General features: G+C 44.0%; 1 protein-coding gene across 3 annotated transcripts in view; it reads right to left on the bottom strand.

The window, feature by feature from the left end:
• The window catches only part of PTP4A3 (protein tyrosine phosphatase 4A3), an 80,364-nt gene extending 59,550 nt beyond the window's left edge, over positions 1–20,814 (bottom strand). Inside the window, exon 1 of one of the 3 annotated variants that reach the window (XM_056522861.1) lies at positions 20,697–20,814. The gene's annotated coding sequence lies outside the window, so the exon portion shown is untranslated. Of the gene's footprint in view, positions 1–11,377; positions 11,492–20,549; positions 20,573–20,696 lie in introns of those variants that run through there. The other 2 variants (XM_056522864.1, XM_056522862.1) reach the window with 2 other exon arrangements.
• Between the last annotated feature and the right edge of the window lie 310 nt (positions 20,815–21,124).

The following is a 21,124-nucleotide window of genomic DNA, read 5'->3' on the forward strand; positions in this document are numbered from 1 at the left end:
TAGACTGTGCATGCGGTATTTTTTCTCCTTTCAAAAAAAGTAAGAAAAAAACGGATAAAGTAAATTTAACATTTAAGTCTATGGAAAACAGATGAGCCTTTAAAGGGGTACTCCCGTGGAAACTTTTTTTTATTTTTTATAATTTTTTTTAAATCAACTGGTACCAGAAAGTTGAACAGATTTGTAAATGACTTCTATTAAAAATTCTTAATCCTTCCAGTACTTATTTGCTGCTGAATACTACAGAGGAAATTGTTTTCTTTTTGAAACGCAGAGCTCTTTGCTGACATCACGATTACAGTGCTCTCTGCTGACATCTCTGTCCATTTTAGGAACTGACCAGAGCAGCATATGTTTGCTATGGGGATTTCCTTTTACGCTGGCAGTTCCTAAAATGGACAGAGATGTCAGCAGGGAGCACTGTGCTCGTGATGTCAGCAAAGAGCTCTGCGTTTCAAAAAGAAAACCATTTCCTCTCTGGTATTCAGCAGCTAATAAGTAGTGGAAGGATTAAGATTTTTTTTTTTTTAATAGAAGTAATTTACAAATCTGTAACTTTCTGGCACCAGTTGAGATGAAAAATTAAAAAAAAAAAGTTTTCCACGGGAATACCCCTTTAATGTCATCCATTTGCATCAGTTTTTTTGATACACTTTTTTTTTTTTTTTTTTCTTCTGAGCATGCTCATCCGTTTGCATCCGTTATTGTCCGTTTTTTTATTTTTTTTGATGGGAGAAGAACAGAACGGGTCTAGACAGCCGTGTGAACGCAGCCTTACATGGATTTCAATCAGGACTATACATTTGTCCAGTGGTGGCGCTCAACACTAGTCAGCAATCTCTTCATATATATGTTATAGGAAAGCGTTTTCCAACCAGGGTGCCTCCAGTTGTTGCAAAACTACAACTCCCAGCATGCCCGGACAGCCAAAGGCTGTCCGGGCATGCTGGGAGGTGTAGTTTTGCAACAGCTGGAGGCACAATGTTTGGCATACACTGCTGTAGCAAGCTGGGAGTCGCAACAGCTGGAGGCACACTGTTTGGTATACAATGCTGTAGCCATTGGCTGTCCGGGCATGCTGGGAGTCGTGATTTGCAACTGCAGGAGGCACAGTGCTTGGCATACACTGCTGTAGCATGCTGGGAGTCATACTTTTTGGGAGTTGCAAAAGCGGGGGGCATACTGCTTGGTATACACTGCTGTAGCATGCTGGCAGTCTTACTGTTTGGGAGTCGCAACAGCTGGAGGCACACTGGCATACACTGCTGTCGCCTTTGGGTGTACGGGCATGCTGGGAGTTGCAGTTTTGCAGCGACTAAGTCACTGCAGCAGAAGAGAAAAATCTCCATCTTTCTATGGGTACAAGAAGCCTATTGTACTTACCGGGGCAGAACATTCGGGCTTCTTGTACAGGTAAAAATATGTTCCTTCGTTATTACGGTGCGAGTGTCTTGGTTCAAGTCGAGCACTGACTTCTACGGATGCTTCAGCCAAATATAGGTTCATCCACCCACCCGACACACTGCGGCCCAGCGCTGGCATGTGGCCTGTAACCCAAGCCTACATCACACGTCCATCAGGTTACATGGGACTGACCTATGTCTTCGTCAGAGGGATATTTCAGGTCTTTAATCTTATATGACCCGTTCGTAGAACCCAGGGCACATTGTGTACCCCCATCCCTTATCCGCAACACAACTGGACATAGACACAGAAATAAACTTTATTCTAGAACAAAGGCTTAAAGGGTAACTTTCATCAATTTTTTTTTAAATATTAAAGATTAATGGAGCAGGGAGCAGTGCTGAGCTTGTCTGTGTCCCGGCTGAGTCTGAGATTTAGGACTCCAGCATGAGTCTGAAATTTATTAAAAAAAAAAAAAAAAGGCTTGCAGCCAGAACTCTTTAAAGGGGTTCCCCTATCCAAAGGATAGGGGATAAGATGCCTGATCGAGGGAGTCCCGCCGCTGGGAACCCCCGTGATCTTGCACGCGGCACCCCGTTTGTAATCAGTCCCCGGAGCGTGTTCGCTCCGGGACTGATTAACGGCGACTACAGGGCAGGCGGCGTGTTATGTCACGCCCCCGCCCCCCGTGTTATGTCACGCTCCGCCCCTTAATGCAAGCCTACGGGAGGGGGCGTGACAGCTATCACCTATGTCTAAGCACCAGAGAACTCCTTTAAATAAATAACATTTACCAGAGTATGTCTTTAACCCCTTAAGGACTTTTTTACCTTAAGGATGTTTTTTGCAATTCTGACCACTGTCACTTTAAACATTAATAACTCTGGAATGCTTTTATTTATCATTCTGATTCAGAGACTGTTTTTTCGTGACATATTCTACTTTAAAATAGTGGTAAAATTTTATGGTAACTTGCATCCTTTCTTGGTGAAAAATCCCAAAATTGGATGAAAAAAAAAAAAGAAAATTTAGCAATTTTCTAACTTTGAAGCTCTCTGCTGGTAAGGAAAATGGATATTCAAAATATATATTTTTTTGGTTCACATATTCAATATGTCTACTTTATGTTTGCATCATAAAATTTATGAGTTTTTACTTTTGGAAGACACCAGAGGGCTTCAAAGTTGAGCAACAATTTTAAAATTTTTCACAAAATTTTCAAACTCCATATTTTTAAGGGACCAGTTCAGTTTTGAAGTGGATTTGAAGGGTCTTCAAATTAGAAATTAGGGATCGACCGATATAGTTTTTTTTTTTAGGGCCGCCACCACCCGCTTCTCTCCCCCTACCTGTCCGGGGTTCCTGAGACCTATCACTGCCACCGCTCCCCCCGAAGCTATTGCTTCCCCCACATAATATACACAGACTGGTGGAGGCGGTGGCACAGGCGGCATCACGCGGCAATCGGTTTGTACAGCACGGGCACTTGTGCTATATTAGAAAGCTAATCCGTGGTTTTCACAGTCCGCGCAGTACAGCGTGTAATTCAGACTCAAAGAAAATAGAAATTAATTGAAACCACGAAAGCGGAGCCCGATGTGCAGTGACTGCACCAGTGAGCTGGATCTGTGCGCTGGCACCGCGAAAGGGCTTATAATGACAGTGCGCTGGGTGCCAGCCGCGTGGGCAAGAATGTGGAGATCTAATCTGGTACAGTCTACTGGCTCCGTAACACCCTATGCCAGCTCTCCTACCGCCACCCAAACAGTCATGTCAGTGAAAGGAAATGGGTTAAAAAGTTCTGGAAAACTCCATCACCCAGAAGCCAAACTGGTGGCCTCCATGGTGGGTGATAGGCGAACTTCAAAGCCTTTCTCCAGTTTTATATAACTAAAGCTTAAAGGGGTACTCCGCTGCTCAGCGTTTGGAACAAACTGTTCCGAACACTGGAGCCAGCAACTTGTGATGTCATAGCCCCACCCACTCATGACGCCACACCCCGCCCCCTCAATGCAAGTCTATGGGAGGGGGCGTGACAGCCGTCACACCCCCTCCCATAGACTTGCATTGAGGGGGTTGGCTGTGATGTCATTAGGGGGCGGGGCTTTTTTGTCAGGAGCTTCCGGCTCCAGCGTTCGGAACAGTTTGTTCCAAACGCTGAGCAGCGGAGTACCCCTTTAAAGGGGTACTCCAGAGGGGAAAAAAATATGTTTTAAAATCATCTGGTGCCAGGAAGTTAAACAGATTTGTAAATTGCTTCTTTAAAAAAAAAAAAAAAAAAAATCTTAACCCTTCCAGTACTTATAAGCTGCTGTATGCTCCAGAGGAAGTTGTGTAGTTCTTTTCTGTCTGACCCTAGCTCTCTGCCGACACCTCTGTCCATGTCAGGAACAAATCCACATAGCAAAACTCTCCTGCTCTGGACAGTTCCTGACATGGACAGAGGTGTCAGCAGAGAGCACTGTGGTCAGACTGGAAAGAACTACACAACTTCCTCTGGAGAAAAACAGCAGTTGATAAGTACTGGAAAGATTTTTATATAGAAGTAAATTCTAAATCTGTACAACTTTCTAGCAACAGTTGATTTAAAAATAAAAATAAAAAATGTTTCCACCAGAGTGCCCCTTTAACCGATGTTTGATGATTTCTAATATATGTAACTGAGGTTTGCTGTTAGTGAATCAAATTCTTGTTTAGGAACCCAACATCTTTCTACAATGTAACCTGGTGTAGTATTTCTCACATCTGAGGGTTTGTTACAACTGTAAATACATCAGCTGTGGAAATCACTTAACCCCTTAAGGACTCAGCCCATTTTGGCCTTAAGGACTCAGTCAATTAAATTTTTACGTTTTCATTTTTTCCTCCTCGCCTTCTAAAAATCATAACTCTTTTATATTTTCATCCACAGACTAGAATGAGGGCTTGTTTTTTGCGCGACCAGTTGTCCTTTGTAATGACATCACTCATTATATCATAAAATGTATGGCGCAACCAAAAAACACTATTTTTGTTCGGAAATTAAAAATGAAAAACGCAATTTTGCTAATTTTGGAAGGTTTTGTTTTCACGCCGTACAATTTATGGTAAAAATGACGTGTGTTCTTTATTCTGAGGGTCAATACGATTAAAATGATCCCCATTATTACATACTTTTATATTATTGTTGCGCTTAAAAAAAAAATCACAAACTTTTAAACCAAATTAGTATGTTTATAATCCCTTTATTTTGATGACCTCTAACTTTTATTTTTCCGTATAAGCGGCGGTATGGGGGCTCATTTTTTGCGCCGTGATCTGTACTTTTTTTTGATACCACATTTGCATATAAAAAACTTTTAATACATTTTTTTATAATTTTTTTTAAATAAAATGTATTAAAAAAGTAGGAATTTTGGACTTTTTTTTTTTTTCGTTCACGCCGTTAACCGTACGGGATCATTAACATTTTATTTTAATAGTTCGGACATTTACGCACGCGGCGATACCAAATATGTCTATAAAAAAAAATGTTACGCTTTTTGGGGGTAAAATAGGAAAAAACGGACGTTTTACTTTTCTATTGGGGGAGGGGATTTTTCACTTTTTTTTTACTTTTAAATTTTTTTACATTTTTTTTTTACACTTGAATAGTCCCCATAGGGGACTATTCATAGCAATACCATGATTGCTAATACTGATCTGTTCTATGTATAGGACATAGAACAGATCAGTGTTTTCGGTCATCTCCTGTTCTGGTCTGCTCGATCACAGACCAGAGCAGGAGACGCCGGGAGCCGGACGGAGGAAGGAGAGGGGACCTCCGTGCGGCGTTATGAATGATCAGATCCCCGCAGCAGCGCTGCGGGCGATCCGATCATTCATTCAAATCGCGCACTGCCGCAGATGCCGGGATCTGTATTGATCCCGGCACCTGAGGGGTTAATGGCGGACGCCCGCGAGATCGCGGGCATCGGCCATTGCCGGCGGGTCCCTGGCTGCGATCGGCAGCCGGGATTAGCCGCGCATGACACGGGCATCGCTCCGATGCCCGCGGTTATGCACAGGACGTAAATGTACGTCCTGGTGCGTTAAGTACCACCTCACCAGGACGTACATTTACGTCCTGCGTCCTTAAGGGGTTAAAGGGGTATTCCAGGAAAAAAAATTTTTTTTTATATATCTACTGGCTCCAGAAAGTTAAACAGATTTGTAAATTACTTCTATTAAAAAATCTTAATCCTCTCAGTACTTATGAGCTTCTGAAGTTAAGGTTGTTCTTTTCTGTCTTAGTGCTCTCTGATGACACCTGTCTCGGGAACCGCACAGTTTAGAAGAGGTTTGCTATGGGGATTTGCTTCTAAACTGGGCGGTTCCCGAGACACGTGTCATCAGAGAGCACTTAGACAGAAAAGAACAACCTTAACTTCAGACGCTCATAAGTACTGAAAGGATTAAGATTTTTTAATAGAAGTAATTTACAAATCTGTTTAACTTCCTGGAGCCAGTTGATATGTAAAAAAAAGTTTTTTCCTGCATAACCCCTTTAAGAGTTTGTTACAATGTATCAGTGCAGATAAAAAACAAACAGTTTGGAGTAAAAAAGACTGTTTATTCTCCAAAGCAGTGTTTCCCAATTAGGGTGCCTCCAGCTGTTGCAAAACTACAACTCCCAGCATGTCCAGAGAGTTGTTGGCTGTCCAGGCATGCTGGGAGTTGTAGTTTTGCAACAGTTGAAGGCAGACTGGTAGGGAAAGACCGATCTGGTCTTGGGTAGAACTTTCTGTACTCCATTCTCTCACCCCCCCACCCCCCTTCCCGACTATTATACAATAAAAACTTCTCCAACATTCTGTTTACATCAAACTGTTGAAGCAAATCCCAGATCTACAGCAAGTTGTTCGGCATTGTCACGGGTCTAATATGTGGGAATTATGGCAGCCAGTAATTGGCCAGAAAGGGCCCCTAAGATACACACTATTCCCTCTGGGGCCACTAGAGACATTTGCAGTAAACATCACACGTGAGGATGAAGACAACAGAGAATCCGTAAGAAGTCAGAAAGACGGCAGAAAAAGGGCTGAACCAAGTCTGGTCAGAGGGAACCCCACTGCTGTGGTCCCATTTATCCCAGAAGAGAAATGATGGGCCCGTGTGTAATGTGGAGAAAGGTCCTTTATGAGGGACCACCTACTATAATGTACAGCTCAGAGGAGGGTCCTTTATGGGGGACCACCTACTATAATGTACAGTTCAGAGGAGGGTCCTTTATGGGGGACCACCTACTATACTGTACAGCTCAGAGGAGGGTCCTGAATGAGGGACCACCTACTATAATGTACGGCTCAGAGGAGGGTTCTGAATGAGGGACCACCTACTATAATATAAAGCTCAGAGGAGGGTCCTGAATGAGGGACCACCTACTATAATGTACGGCTCAGAGGAGGGTCCTGAATGAGGGACCACCTACTATAATGTACGGCTCAGAGGATGGTCCTGAATGAGGGACCACCTACTATAATGTACGGCTCAGAGGAGGGTCCTGAATGAGGGACCACCTACTATAATGTACGGCTGTGAGGATGGTCCTGAATGAGGGACCACCTACTATAATGTAGAGCTCAGAGGAGGGTCCTGAATGAGGGACCACCTACTATAATGTAGAGCTCAGAGGAGGGTCCTGAATGAGGGACCACCTACTATAATGTACGGCTAAGAGGATGGTCCTGAATGAGGGACCACCTACTATAATGTACGGCTCAGAGGATGGTCCTGAATGAGGGACCACCTACTATAATGTACGGCTCAGAGGATGGTCCTGAATGGGGGACCACCTACTATAATGTACAGCTCAGAGGATGGTCCTGAATGGGGGACCACCTACTATAATGTACAGCTCAGAGCATGGTCCTGAATGAGGGACCACCTACTATAATGTACAGCTCAGAGGAGGGTCCTGAATGAGGGACCACCTACTATAATGTACAGCTCAGAGGAGGGTCCTGAATGAGGGACCACCTACTATAATGTACAGCTCAGAGGAGGGTCCTGAATGAGGGACCACCTACTATAATGTACAGCTCAGAGGATGGTCCTGAATGAGGGACCACCTACTATAATGTACGGCTCAGAGGATGGTGGTGAATGGGGGACTACGTACTATAATGTACAGCTCAGAGGAGGGTCCTGAATGAGGGACCAAGTACTATAATATAAAGCTCAGAGGATGGTCCTAAATGAGGGACCACCTACTACAATGTAAAACTGGACTAAGGAGGGTCCTGAATGGGGGACACCAGCTAGAATTTAAAGCTCGGGGGGGGGGGGGGGGGGGGGGGGTGGGGGGGGTCCTGAATGAGGACCACCCTATGTAATGTAAAGCTTTGGAAGGTCCTGAATAGGAAGCTCTACAGAGAAAAGGTCCTCACCGGGGTCACCTACTATAATGTAAGGCTCAGAGGAAAGTCCTGAATTGGGGGGACTTACTAGAATGCAAAGCTCAACAGAGGAGGGTCCTAAATGGGGAACCACCTACTATAATGTAAAACTGGACAAAGGAGGGTCCTAAATGGGGAACCACCTACTAGAATGTAAAAGTGGACAAAGGAGGGAATGGGGAGACCACCTACTAGAATGTTAAGCTCGACAGAGAAGGGTCCCCAATGGGGTCTACTACTATAATTGAAGGCTCAGAGGAAGGTGCAGAATAGGGAGGGGGGGGGGGGGGGGGGGTTGTGGCACTTACTATAATTTAAGGCTCAACAGAGGGAGGTCCTAAATAGGGAACCGCCTACTATAATGTCAAGCGCAGAGGAGGGTCCTGAATAGGGAACCGCCTACTATTATGTAAAGCTCAGAGGAGGGACCCTAAATGCGCCTGCAGCTGTGCGAGAGCAGCTTTGGATACAGAGAATATCGAAAGCATAAACCTCGTTTGTTACAATGCATCTGCGCAGGAGGATCTAACCATCAGGAGGAGAAGTTTATCCAACATGGGATAGTCCAGAATAAGATGCAATTGCAACAAACTCCAGCTGTGAACTACTGGGTTTGTTTCCAGCCTTTGAATACAACAAAAAAATATTTATATGCACTGCTCAAAAAAACTAAGTGAACCCTAAGATAACACATCCTAGATCTGAATGAACTAATAGTATGAAATACTTTCCTCTTTACATAGTTGAATTCGCTGACAACAAAATCACCAAAAATTATCAATGGAAATCAAATGTATCAACCCATGGAGGTCTGGATATGGAGTCACACTCAAAATCACAGTGGAAAACCCCACTACAGGCTAATCCAACTTTATGTAATGTCCTTAATACAAGTCCCAATGAGGCTCAGTAGTGTGTGTGGCCTCCACGTGCCCGTATGACCTCCCTACAACGCCTGGGCATGCTCCTGATGAGGTGGAGGATGGTCTCCTGAGGGATGTCCTCCCTGACCTGGACTAAAGCATCCGCCAACTCCTGGACAGTCTGTGGTGGATGGAACGAGACGTCCCAGATGTGCTCAATCGGATTCAGGGGAACGGGCGGCCAGTCCATAGCATCAATGCCTTCCTCTTGTAGGAACTGCTGACACACTCCAGCCACATGAGGTCTAGCATTGTCTTGTATTAGGAGGAACCCAGGGCCAACCGCACCAGGATATGGTCTCACAAGGGGTCTGAGGATCTCATCTCCGTACCTAATGGCAGTCAGGCTACCTCTGGGAAGCACATGGAGGGCTGTGCAGCCCCCCAAAGAAATGCCACCCCACACCATTACTGACCCCCCGCCAAACCGGTCATGCTGGAGGATGTTGCAGACAGCAGAACGTTCTCCACGGCATCTCCAGACTGTCACATCTGTCACATGTGCTCAGTGTGAACCTGCTTTCATCTGTGAAGAGCACAGGGCGCCAGTGGCAAATTTGCCAATCTTGGTGTTCTCTGGCAAACGCCAAACATCCTGCACAGTGTTGGGCTGTAAGCACAACCCCCACCTGTGGACGTCGGGCCCTCATACCACCTTCATGGAGTCTGTTTCTGACCTTTTGAGTGGACACATGCACATTTGTGGCCTGCTGGAGGTCATTTTGCAGGGCTCTGGCAGTGCTCCTCCTTGCACAAAGGCGGAGGTAGCGGTCCTGCTGCTGGGTTGTTGCCCTCCTACGGCCTCCTCCACGTCTCCTGATGTACTGGCCTGACTCCTGGTAGCGACTCCATGCTCTGGACACTATGCTGACAGACACAGCAAACCTTCTTGCCACAGCTCGCATTGATGTGCCATCCTGGATGAGCTGCACTACCTGAGCCACTTGTGTGGGTTGTAGACTCCGTCTCATGCTACCACTAGAGTGAAAGCACCGCCAGTCTTCAAAAGTGACCAAAACATCAGCCAGGAAGCATAGGAACTGAGAAGTGGTCTGTGGTCACCACCTGCATAACCACTCCTTTATTGGGGGTGTCTTGCTAATTGCCTATAATTTCCACCTGTTGTCTGTTCCATGTGAAATTGATTGTCAATCAGTGTTCTTCCTGAGTGGACAGTGGGATTTCACACAAGTGTCAGTGACTTGGAGTTACATTGTGTTGTTTAAGTGTTACCTTTACTTTTTTGAGCAGTGTATTATTCTATCACATTGCATCACAAAAAAAAAATTGAAAAAATGTCGCATAGGCTGCGTTCACACTGGGTTTTTGTTTCCGTTCAGTGTAAAATTACATTTTATATCGCTGAAAAAGGAAAACAAAAAAAATGCATTAATGGACACTAAAAACACATGCTGCCATATGCCCCACAGCATAATCGCTTTCACATTGACTTAGGTTATAACCCCCCCCCCCCCCAAAAAACAAAACAAAAAAAAAAACAACTAAAAACTATATATATTTTTTTTCTTTGCGCTGTATACAATAGCTTAGTTGATTACCCTTTTGTACACAGAAAAATTAAAACATACCGTAAGGTAAACTGTTAAACTGTACAATGGATGTGTGAACACACACATATATATATATATATATATGATATGAAATGGATAAAGGCAGCACACCACGATGGTATAATCCAAAAAATCGTGAATTTATTCCATGATGTAAAAAACAACGTTTCGGCGATCTCTCACCGCCATTTTCACTTGAAAATGGCGGTGAGAGATCGCCGAAACGTTGTTTTTTACATCATGGAATAAATTCACGATTTTTTGGATTATACCATCGTGGTGTGCTGCCTTTATCCATTTCATATCTAGTAAGAACCGGAGCACCGAGGTTCAACAGGATTGCACCCATTTCACTATTCTGGATGTGCTGCTTTTTATGAATTATATATATATATATATATATATATATATATATATATATATATATATATATATAGGGCCACAATCGAAACGCGATTCGTGACCGATAGAGAAGCTGTACAACGGATTCAGTACTGGCCACTGGGACTCGCTGTAAGGAGGATTAGTCGGACCCTAATGTGCCAACATCAGTTTGCATAGTTTTGTATGTATTTGCATGTACCTGTTTTGGATGGTTCTGAGCTAAGAAAATGCAAAAAAAATAAATAAAAAATATATAAAAAATAATAATAATAATATAAAACAAATAAATAAAATATAAATACACAAATTAAAAATTTATAAAAATAAATAAAAATAAAAATAAAAAATAAATAAAAATAATAATTATAAATATTATAAGATAACAAATAAATAAAATATAAATAAATGAAAAATTAATAAAACAAAATAAACAAAATAAAATAAATAAATAAATAAATACAAATAAAAATAAATTAATAAATATTACACCCATGTGCAGACATTTGTATCCATATAGCGGTCTTTCCTAGTTAGGGTGCCTCCAGCTGTTGCAAAACTACTACTCCCAGCATGCCCGGACAGCCGTTGGCTGTCCGGGCATGCTGGGAGTTGTAGTTTTGCAACAGCTGGAGGCACCCTGGTTGGGAAACACTGGTATATAGGAACTGTCCATACAGACCTGGGATTGGAGGAGGTTTACAGAGGATCCCCCGGCTATTCTAAAACAGACACAATAACTCCCAGCATGCCCGGACAGACAATGGCAGGAGGTGCCCTGGTTGGTAAACACTGCTCTATGGAGTGACCCTATACAGCCTTCGCCCGCTCCACAGACACACAGCACTTTCCTGGATTTCCAGCGCACGTGAGCGGCCTAGGCGAGGTCATGTGAGGACAGGGGTGGGGGCGCTCCGCTCCGGAGGATGGGGATCTTTACAAGGTTACGCAGATTTTTTTTGGATCTGGCCATTTGGAAATAAATTGAGCAGCAGCTATTGTTATACTTTCCACTAGAGATGAGCGAACTTACCAGTAAATTCGATTCTTCATGAACTTCTCGGCTCGGCAGTTGATGACTTATCCTGCATAAATTAATTCAGCTTTCCGGTGCTCATCAACTGCCGAGCCGAGAAGTTCGTGACGAATCGAATTTACTGTAAGTTCTCTCATCTCTAAAGAAAATCTTCAGCTCACCTCCCAATGGTTTTGCACGGGTCCTCAGCCAGGCCCAGCTTGATACGTAGTCGAAGTGGATCCAACAATTCCAATAAACTTCGATTTAATTCGTAGTTGAACGGTATAAAAATCTTTTGCAGATAGCACTCACAGCACACCACCTAGCCAGTGTTACACAGCGCATGCGCTCGAAACGCGTCCATTTTGCTGTGTAACACTGGCTAGGTGGTGGGCTGTGAGTGCTATCTGCTAAAGATTTTTATACTGTTCAACTACGAATTAAATCGATGTTTATTGGAATTGATGGATCCACTTCGAATTCTTTCGTCACACATTGAGAGTTCTGCTCCTCTGCTAAAATACTCTGTGCTGCAGGGTCCCCTGTTCCTTCCACTATGTTACTGTCAGTTTGGGACCTCAAAACAAGATCTGAACATAGGGCAGTGTTTCCCGACCAGGGTGCCTCCAGGTGTTGCAAAACTACAACTCCCAGCATGCCTGGACAGCCTTCGGCTGTCCAGGCATGCTGGGAGTTGTAGTTTTGCAACATCTGGAGGCACCCTGGTTGGGAAACACTGACATGGGGAAGTAGCAGGGTCCACCAGCAGCACTGAGTATTCGAGGAGGGGATAAGGAGATCCTACAGGTCACAGAGTGACAATAGTTGGGTATCCAGCGGCACAGAGTACTTCAGGAGAAGAATGTGATCATTGGTTGGTGGGAAGTAGAATGAGGAGTTATATAGCTAGAGGATCAGGAGCACAGAGTATTTTATCCTCTCTTGGAAGGAGCATGGTCTTAAAGGGGTACTCCGCCCCTAGACATCTTATCCCCTATCCAAAGGATAGGGGATAAGATGTTTGATCGCGGGAGTCCGGGACCCTCGCGATCTCCAAGCTGCACCTGGCGTTCATTAAGGATATGTTCCCACCTGGCGCATTTTGCTGCTGCGTATTTTCCTACCCATTGAAATAAAATACGCAGCAGAAAATATGCAGCAAATATGCAGCCAGGTGGGAAAATATCCTTAAAGCATCGAATTCAGCGATGGAGGCTTGTGACATCACGGCTGCGCTCCGCTCGTGACGTCATGGTCACGCCCCCTCAAAGCAAGTCTATGGGAGGGGGCGTGGCTGCCGCCACGCCCCCTCCCATAGACTTGCATTTAGGGGGCGGTGGCCGTGACGTCACGAGCCTCCGCCCCGTATCACCAGTCATCCGGCACGGAGCAAAGTTCACTCGTGCACCAGATGTCTGGGGTGCCGAAGCAGAGATCGCGGGGGGGGGGTCCCCAGCGGCAGGACCCCCCGCAATCAGACAAGATGTCTAGGGGCGGAGTACCCCTTTAAAGGAGTACAGATTATTTCAAGAAATGAGTAACTGGATCTGTCTGTCCATGTGATGTTAGGACAGGGTAAATTTTCATAGGGGGCCACGGACAAAAGAAACAATGGACAGACATACAGTAAAGAAGTACCAAGGGGTAATATAATGCAGCTATAAGGAAGGAAACTATTGATTCAACAATTATTATTGCCACTACAACTCCCAGCATGACCAGACAGACAGCCAAGCTGGGATCAGTGGTTTAGCAGAAATAGCAGTGCTATAAACACTGAAGTGGTGAATTCTCTGGATAACACCAGAGAACTGAAGCCCCCCAGACCGCACACGATATCCGGATGACATCACGGTAACCCTCCGCACTGAACACCTGGGAGTCATTACCGCTCCTGCCGGAATCACTACCATCACAGCCAGAGAACACTGAGCTACTATGTAACCTGCTGAGAGGGATACACTGTACACAACACTGCCAGCCAGAGACCCTCCTCACAGGCAGCTCTGCCAGCTTGAGACCCCACATCATGAGCATCACTGCCAGCCCGGGCTCCCCCCCCCCCCTCCCCTGTTCATGGTCATCACCGCCAGCCTGGATCCCCATATTATGGTCATCACTGTCATCCCAGACCCCCATATCATGGTCATCACTGTCATCCTGGACCCCCATATCATGGTCATCACTGTCATCCCAGACCCCCATATCATGGTCATCACTGTCATCCCAGACCCCAATATCATGGTCATCACTGTCATCATAGACCCCCATATCATGGTCATCACTGTCATCCCGGACCCCCATATCATGGTCATCACTGTCATCATAGACCCCCATATCATGGTCACCACTGTCATCATAGACCCCCATATCATGGTCATCACTGTCATCATAGACCCCCATATCATGGTCATCACTGTCATCATAGACCCCCATATCATGGTCATCACTGTCATCCCAGACCCCATATCATGGTCACCACTGTCAACATAGACCCCCATATCATGGTCACCACTGTCATCCCAGACCCCCATATCATGGTCATCACTGTCATCATAGACCCCCATATCATGGTCACCACTGTCATCATAGACCCCCATATCATGGTCATCACTGTCATCATAGACCCCCATATCATGGTCATCACTGTCATCATAGACCCCCATATCAGTCATCACTGTCATCATAGACCCCCATATCAGTCATCACTGTCATCATAGACCCCCATATCATGGTCACCACTGTCATCATAGACCCCCATATCATGGTCATCACTGTCATCATAGACCCCCATATCATGGTCATCACTGTCATCATAGACCCCCATATCATGGTCATCACTGTCATCATAGACCCCCATATCATGGTCATCACTGTCATCATAGACCCCCATATCAGTCATCACTGTCATCATAGACCCCCATATCAGTCATCACTGTCATCATAGACCCCCATATCATGGTCATCACTGTCATCCCAGACCCCCATATCATGGTCATTACTGTCATCCCAGACCCCCATATCACGGTCATCACAGTCATCATAGACCCCCATATCACGGTCATCACAGTCATCATAGACCCCCATATCACGGTCATCACAGTCATCATAGACCCCCATGTCATGGTCATCAACCTTAAACCCCGAACATCATGGTCATCACTGCAAGCCCAGCATGTGTTTCCCAACCAGCGTGCATCCATCCAACTACAACTCCCAACATGACCGACTGCTGGACCTCCCAGGAGCTTCACCGGCAGCGGAGCCCCTTCCACCCGTGGGCATTATTGCCAACCTGGCCCCCCCCCCCCTTCATGGGCATCATTGCCAACCTGCCCCCCCCCCCCCTTCATGGGCATCACAATCTGGTATTACGGACTCGATGTAACTTGGCATCTGCACTCAGGACTGACATTCTGGCTTGATATCGGTGTTTGCTTTATTTCCTTGACCTTGGACACATGAGCCGCGGTGGTTTCACAGAGCGTCCGTAACACCATGTTACAGGCTGCAGGGTCTGTGCATCCAGGACAAGAACACAGCAATCCTGCCGGCAAGTCCTTGGTGCTGAATAAACAGCTGAGGAAACTTCTGAACCTGCTCGTTCACCCCCCCCCATATATATATGTTCTTTATAGCGAAAACCAACACAAAGCAATCCAGGAAACACAACAACACATACAACCAGTCACATGACATGTAGAGCTGCAGTGTAAAGCATGAGGGACAGAGAGACAGATGAGATATAGCTGAGCAGAAGTGGAGTATAAAGCATGGAGGACAGCGGGAGGGGATACCAGACCAGTAATGGAGATAAAGCTACATCATCCACACGCAGCAATGGGATGCCGCAAGATTGGGAGTTATCCTCTTTTCCAGCGTTTCCCAACCAGGATGCCTCCAGCTGTTGCAAAACTACAACTCCCAGCATGCCCGCACAGCCATTGGCTGTGCGGGCATGCTGGGAGTTGTAGTTTTGCAACAGCTGGAGGCACCCTGGCTGGGAAACACAGGGATAGGGGATAAGATGTCTAGGGGTGGAGTGAGCATGGATAGGGCAGTGTTTCCCAACCAGGGTGCCTCCAGCTGTTGCAAAACTACAACTCCCAGCATGAGGGGCATGCTGGGAGTAGAAGTTTTGCAACAGCTGTAAGGACACTGGTTGGGAAACCCTGCTCTCCCCAGACTGCCTTATGAAAACAGGAACGGAGGTCAATTGACCCTTTAAGTGAAAGGAGCAGCAGTACAAATGCTCGACCACCGCTCCATTCATTCTCTATGGGACTTCTGCCACCCCATTCACTCAGGGGACATAGGGTTCCAAGTTGTCGGACCATCCAATGATCACCTAGTCTTGCCCTATGCCAGTGTTTCCCAACCAGGGTGCCTCCAGCTGTTGCAAAACTACAACTCTGAGCATGCCCGGAAAGCCATTGGCTGTACGGGCATGCTGGGAGTTTAAGTTTTGCAACAGCTGAAGGCACCCTGGTTGGGAAACACTGGCTTAGGGGATAAGATGTCTAGGGGTGGAGTGAGCATGGATAGGGCAGTATTTCCCAGCCAGGGTGCCTCCAGCTGTTGCCAAACTACAGCTACCAGAATGCCTGGACAGCCTTTGGCTGTCCAGGCATGCTGGGAGTTGTAGTTTGTTCACAGCTGGAGGCACTCTGGTTGGGAAACACTGGGATAGGGGATACGATGTCTAGGGGTGGAGTTGTAGTTTTGCAACAGCTGGAGGCACCTTGGCTGGGAAACACTAGGATAGGGATACGATGTCTAGGGGTGGAGTTGTAGTTTTGCAACAGCTGGAGGCCCCTTGGCAGGGAAACACTGGGATAGGTGATACGATGTCTAGGGGTGGAGTGAGCATGGATAGGGCAGTGTTTCCCAACCAGGGTGCCTCCAGCTGTGGCCAAACTACAACTCCCAGCATGAGAGTTGTAGTTTGGCCACAGCTGGAGGCACCCTGATTGGGAAACACTGGGACAGGGCATAAGAGGTCCAGGAGTGGAGTTGTAGTTTTGCAACAGCTGGAGGCCCCTTGGTTGGGAAACACTACACTATTCTTTGGGTAGTGGGTACAGACTCCCCCACTACACGACTGGTTCACAGTTACTGAGCTCAAACTCACCCCACCCTGCAGGAATTGTAAACTGATGCCACCAAAAGAAGGGCCAAGCTGGAGATGGGCACGATACGGGCATCTCACGTGGTTACATTTGGGACACGTGAAGGAGAATACATAAAGGAGCAGCTTTGTGCAGGTGCCATTTAGGTCAGTGCCAGAATAGACACCACAGGTGGGAAAGGGGAGGGGGGTATAAAGACTTGTACTGTGTGTAATAGGTTTATGTCATAGACATCGGACCCCAATGATAACAGGACCGATACCCAGAACAGGGATCAATGTCCAGTCCCCACATAGACGTGACAATATTGGCCTTGAATTGATTCCATTGTTTTCTGTTATCAGCCATTTCAGGGAGAGAATGGAGAAGCCATGAGGTACAGTGGTCCCTCAAGTTACAATATTAAGTGGTTCCAGGACGACCATTGTATGTTGAAACCATTGTATGTTGAGACCAGAACTCTATGGAAACCTGGTAATTGGTTCTGAAGCTCCAAAATGTCATCCAAAAATAGGAAAAAGTCAGGATTAAACAAAAATAAGTAGATTAATATAGATAAAGCAAATCCTTCCATATAAAAGTAAGAAAGATCTGCTGGGAGCTGTAATCACTGTCTATGTCAGTGTTTCCCAAGCAGGGAGCCTCCAGCTGTTGCAAAACTACAACTCTCAACATGCCCGGACAGCCAAAGGCTGTCCGGGCATGCTGAGAGTTGTAGTTTTGCAACAGCTGGGGGCACCCTGCTTGGGAAACACTGGTCTATGTAGAGGACAGGAGCTTCTTCAGGGTCCTGTACAGTTCAATGTCCTAAAAAAGTAACATGGAGTCGCCCTCACCTGGTGTCCAAAGGAGCAGGTAACCCTGGCACAGGTAAAGTACAGAACATGTAATACCTCTCTGTACTGTAGGGGGTGCTACCAGACACCAGTCAGTGCATACACTTCAGTAATACAGGTAAAGAGTACAGAACATGTTGTACCTCCCTGTACTGTAGGGGGCGCTACCAGACACCAGTCAGTGCATACACTTCAGTAATACAGGTAAAGAATACAGAACATGTAATACCTCCCTGTACTGTAGGGGGCGCTACCAGACACCAGTCAGTGCATACACTTCAGTAATACAGGTAAAGAGTACAGAACATGTAATACCTCCCTGTACTGTAGGGGGCGCTACCAGACATCAGTCAGTGCATACACTTCAGGAATACAGGTGTTTTACCAGTAAATTGCCCATTCTGATTGGTCAGTTCTTCCGGCCATTGACACATTTCACAGATCTGGACTGTCCGTAGTATTGTACGTTGAGTCTGGTTTCAACTTACAATGGTCCAGAAAAGACCATTGTATGTTGAAACTATTGTATGTTGTGGCCATTGTAAGTTGAGGGATCACTGTATATAGCTGGGACCTCCCATCAGTCCCAGTGTCCCCTTCCCATCTCCAACAATCTCAGAGGTGAGATCTTCATGCAGAGACCTGCACCGATCCTGAGAAAAAGGGCGTCCGCACAGAGTCTAAGGTTGGTGAGGACGCCAAAGAGACATAAAAGGGGCTGTTCACGTAACTCCTATAGATGTTAAAGGGGTACTCCGGTGGAAATTCTTATTTATTTATTTTTATTATTTTTTTAAATCAACTGGTGCCAGAGAGTTAAACAGATTTGTAAATTACCTCTATTAAAAAAATATTAATCCTTCCAGTACTTATTAGCTGCTGAATACTACAGAGGAAATTATTTTCTTTTTGGAACGCAGTGCTCTCTGCTGAATTCACGAGCACAGTGCTCTCTGCTGACATCTCTGTCCATTTTAAGAACTGCCCAGAGTAGGAGAAAATCCTCATAGCAAACGTATGCTGCTCTGGACAGTTCCTAAAATGGAACAGAGAGCACTGTGGTCATGATGTCAGCAGAGAGCTCTGTGTTCCATAAAGAAAACCATTTCCTCTTTAGTGTACACCAGCTAATAAGTACTGGAAGGATTAAGATTTTTTTTTTTTAATAGAATTTACAAATCTGTTTAAAAGGACATTTGCAGCGTGATTAACACTTATCCCCTATTCACAGGATAGGGGATAAGTGTTTGATCGCGGGGGTGCGACCGCTGGGTACGGGAATGCTACCATGACTGGGAATTGTAGTTCTACAACAGCTGGAGGCACACTGGTTAAAAACAATGCTTTTGACGCACACTCTACATACGAAGCAGTAACAATACTTATTTCTATGCCTGCATATTCTGTAGTGCCGTCCCTCAGATAATAAATATACACAAAAGACAAATCCTAAACAAAACGTATAACATTTCCAACCTGTGGCGCCTCCAGCTGTTGTTTCAAAATTATACAAGAGTTCTAACATGTCAGGAGATGCTGGGAGTTGTAGTTTTGCAACTACAGGAGGAGCCACAGGTGGAATACCACTGATTTTTTTTGGCATATGGTGCAGCAGATCACTATTGTGGGAAGCTGTTCACCAAAAATAGTAATAAACAAACATACTCCTAAAACATGACCACAAAACATCAATAATAATAATAATAATGATTAGTAATACATAATAAACAATACTCCTGAAACAGCAAAACACAAAATAAAAATAAACATAATTTTATAAAATAAATATACTAATAATAATAACAACATAACAAAAACATGTTTTAATTTTTATTTTATAAATTTATTTTATTATATTAATTATTGTTGATATTAATATTTTATTATAAAATTATAATTTTGATTTATTTTATTTATTTATTTGATTAAGTGTTCTGCTGCTGCTATTATTATTATTATTATTATACATAGAACTATACTCCTAAACAGCAAAAGCACCAATATCAGTAATAGTAATAATAATAAAAATACTAATTAAATAATACTAATAATTAATAATAATACTAATAAATAATAATAAATACTAACAACAACAACAACAACAACAACAACAACAACAAGTAATCAAATAATAAATATACTAATAAACAACAACAAAAACAACTAATCAAATAATAAAAATACTAATAATAAATACTAATAACTAATCAAATAATAAAAATACTAATAAACAATACTAATAAATACTAACAACAACAAATCAAATAATAAAAATACTAATAAATAATACTAATAAATACTAATAACTAATCAAATAATAAAAAAATACTAACAATAACAACTAATCAAATAATAAAATACTAATAAATACTAATAATAAATACTAATAACTAATCAAATAATAAAAATACTAATAATAAATACTAATAACAACAACTAATCAAATAATAAAAATACTAATAAATAATACTAATAACATCTAATCAAATAAAAAATAAATACTAATAATAAATACTAACAACAACAACAACTAATCAAATAATAAAAATACTAATAAATAATACTAATAAATACTAATAACATCTAATCAAATAATAAAAAATAAATAAATACTAATAATAAATACTAATAACAACAACTAATCAAATAATAAAAATACTAATAATAAATACTAATAAATACTAATAACCACAACAAATCAAATAATAATTCTAGCAGCCTGGGAATCATTCCAGGAATCAGGCAGCTAATTTATTTCAGATTTGTTGCAGAAATTTCTACAACTCTCCTATTCATTCTGAAATATCCGCCATTCAGGTAAATGATTTTGCCAAGAAACCTGTCGCATGTGAATTCGCCCCTTCCCCAAACCTAAGAGAAGATCCATGTCCGCTTCTAGATGGGTCCTGGTGTCTCCTGAGGCTCCGGCGCTCTCCGCTCCTCATCACAATAATAAGATCACACAACACTATACACAAGACCCACAATAAAGCAGAATATAAATAAGAGAAAACCTACAGGGCAGTAATAATAGTCGCACAGCCCGGTGCCACCCGCTGACACCCAGGACTCACATGGAGGCAGCAGATGTGGCGATCAGGGGCGGGCTCGGTCGCCCCTATCCCTGGGATTTCCCTCCTATCAGCAGCTGGGAACTTTCTAACGTTTTGCTAACGTCAAAGGTTTTCCTGCCTGGGATGGAGCGTGCTCAGTAAATAAATAAATAAGTGCGCCTGGGAGAAATCCGAGGCACAACACACAGCGGAGTCACCCCTAACATATGTGTACACATGTAGCAGAGCTAAATGCGCTGGATAACTCTCCGCAACTACGCCATGAAGAATAAAAGCAGCAGAATGTGAGATCGTTCTCATCCCCAAGAGGGGAGCTAAATAAACCGGGACAAATCCATGTAGCAGAGCCGAGCCAGACAGCAAACACTAGAG

Source organism: Hyla sarda, chromosome 5 (genome assembly GCF_029499605.1).
Source record: "Hyla sarda isolate aHylSar1 chromosome 5, aHylSar1.hap1, whole genome shotgun sequence".
Lineage (NCBI taxonomy): Eukaryota > Metazoa > Chordata > Amphibia > Anura > Hylidae > Hyla > Hyla sarda.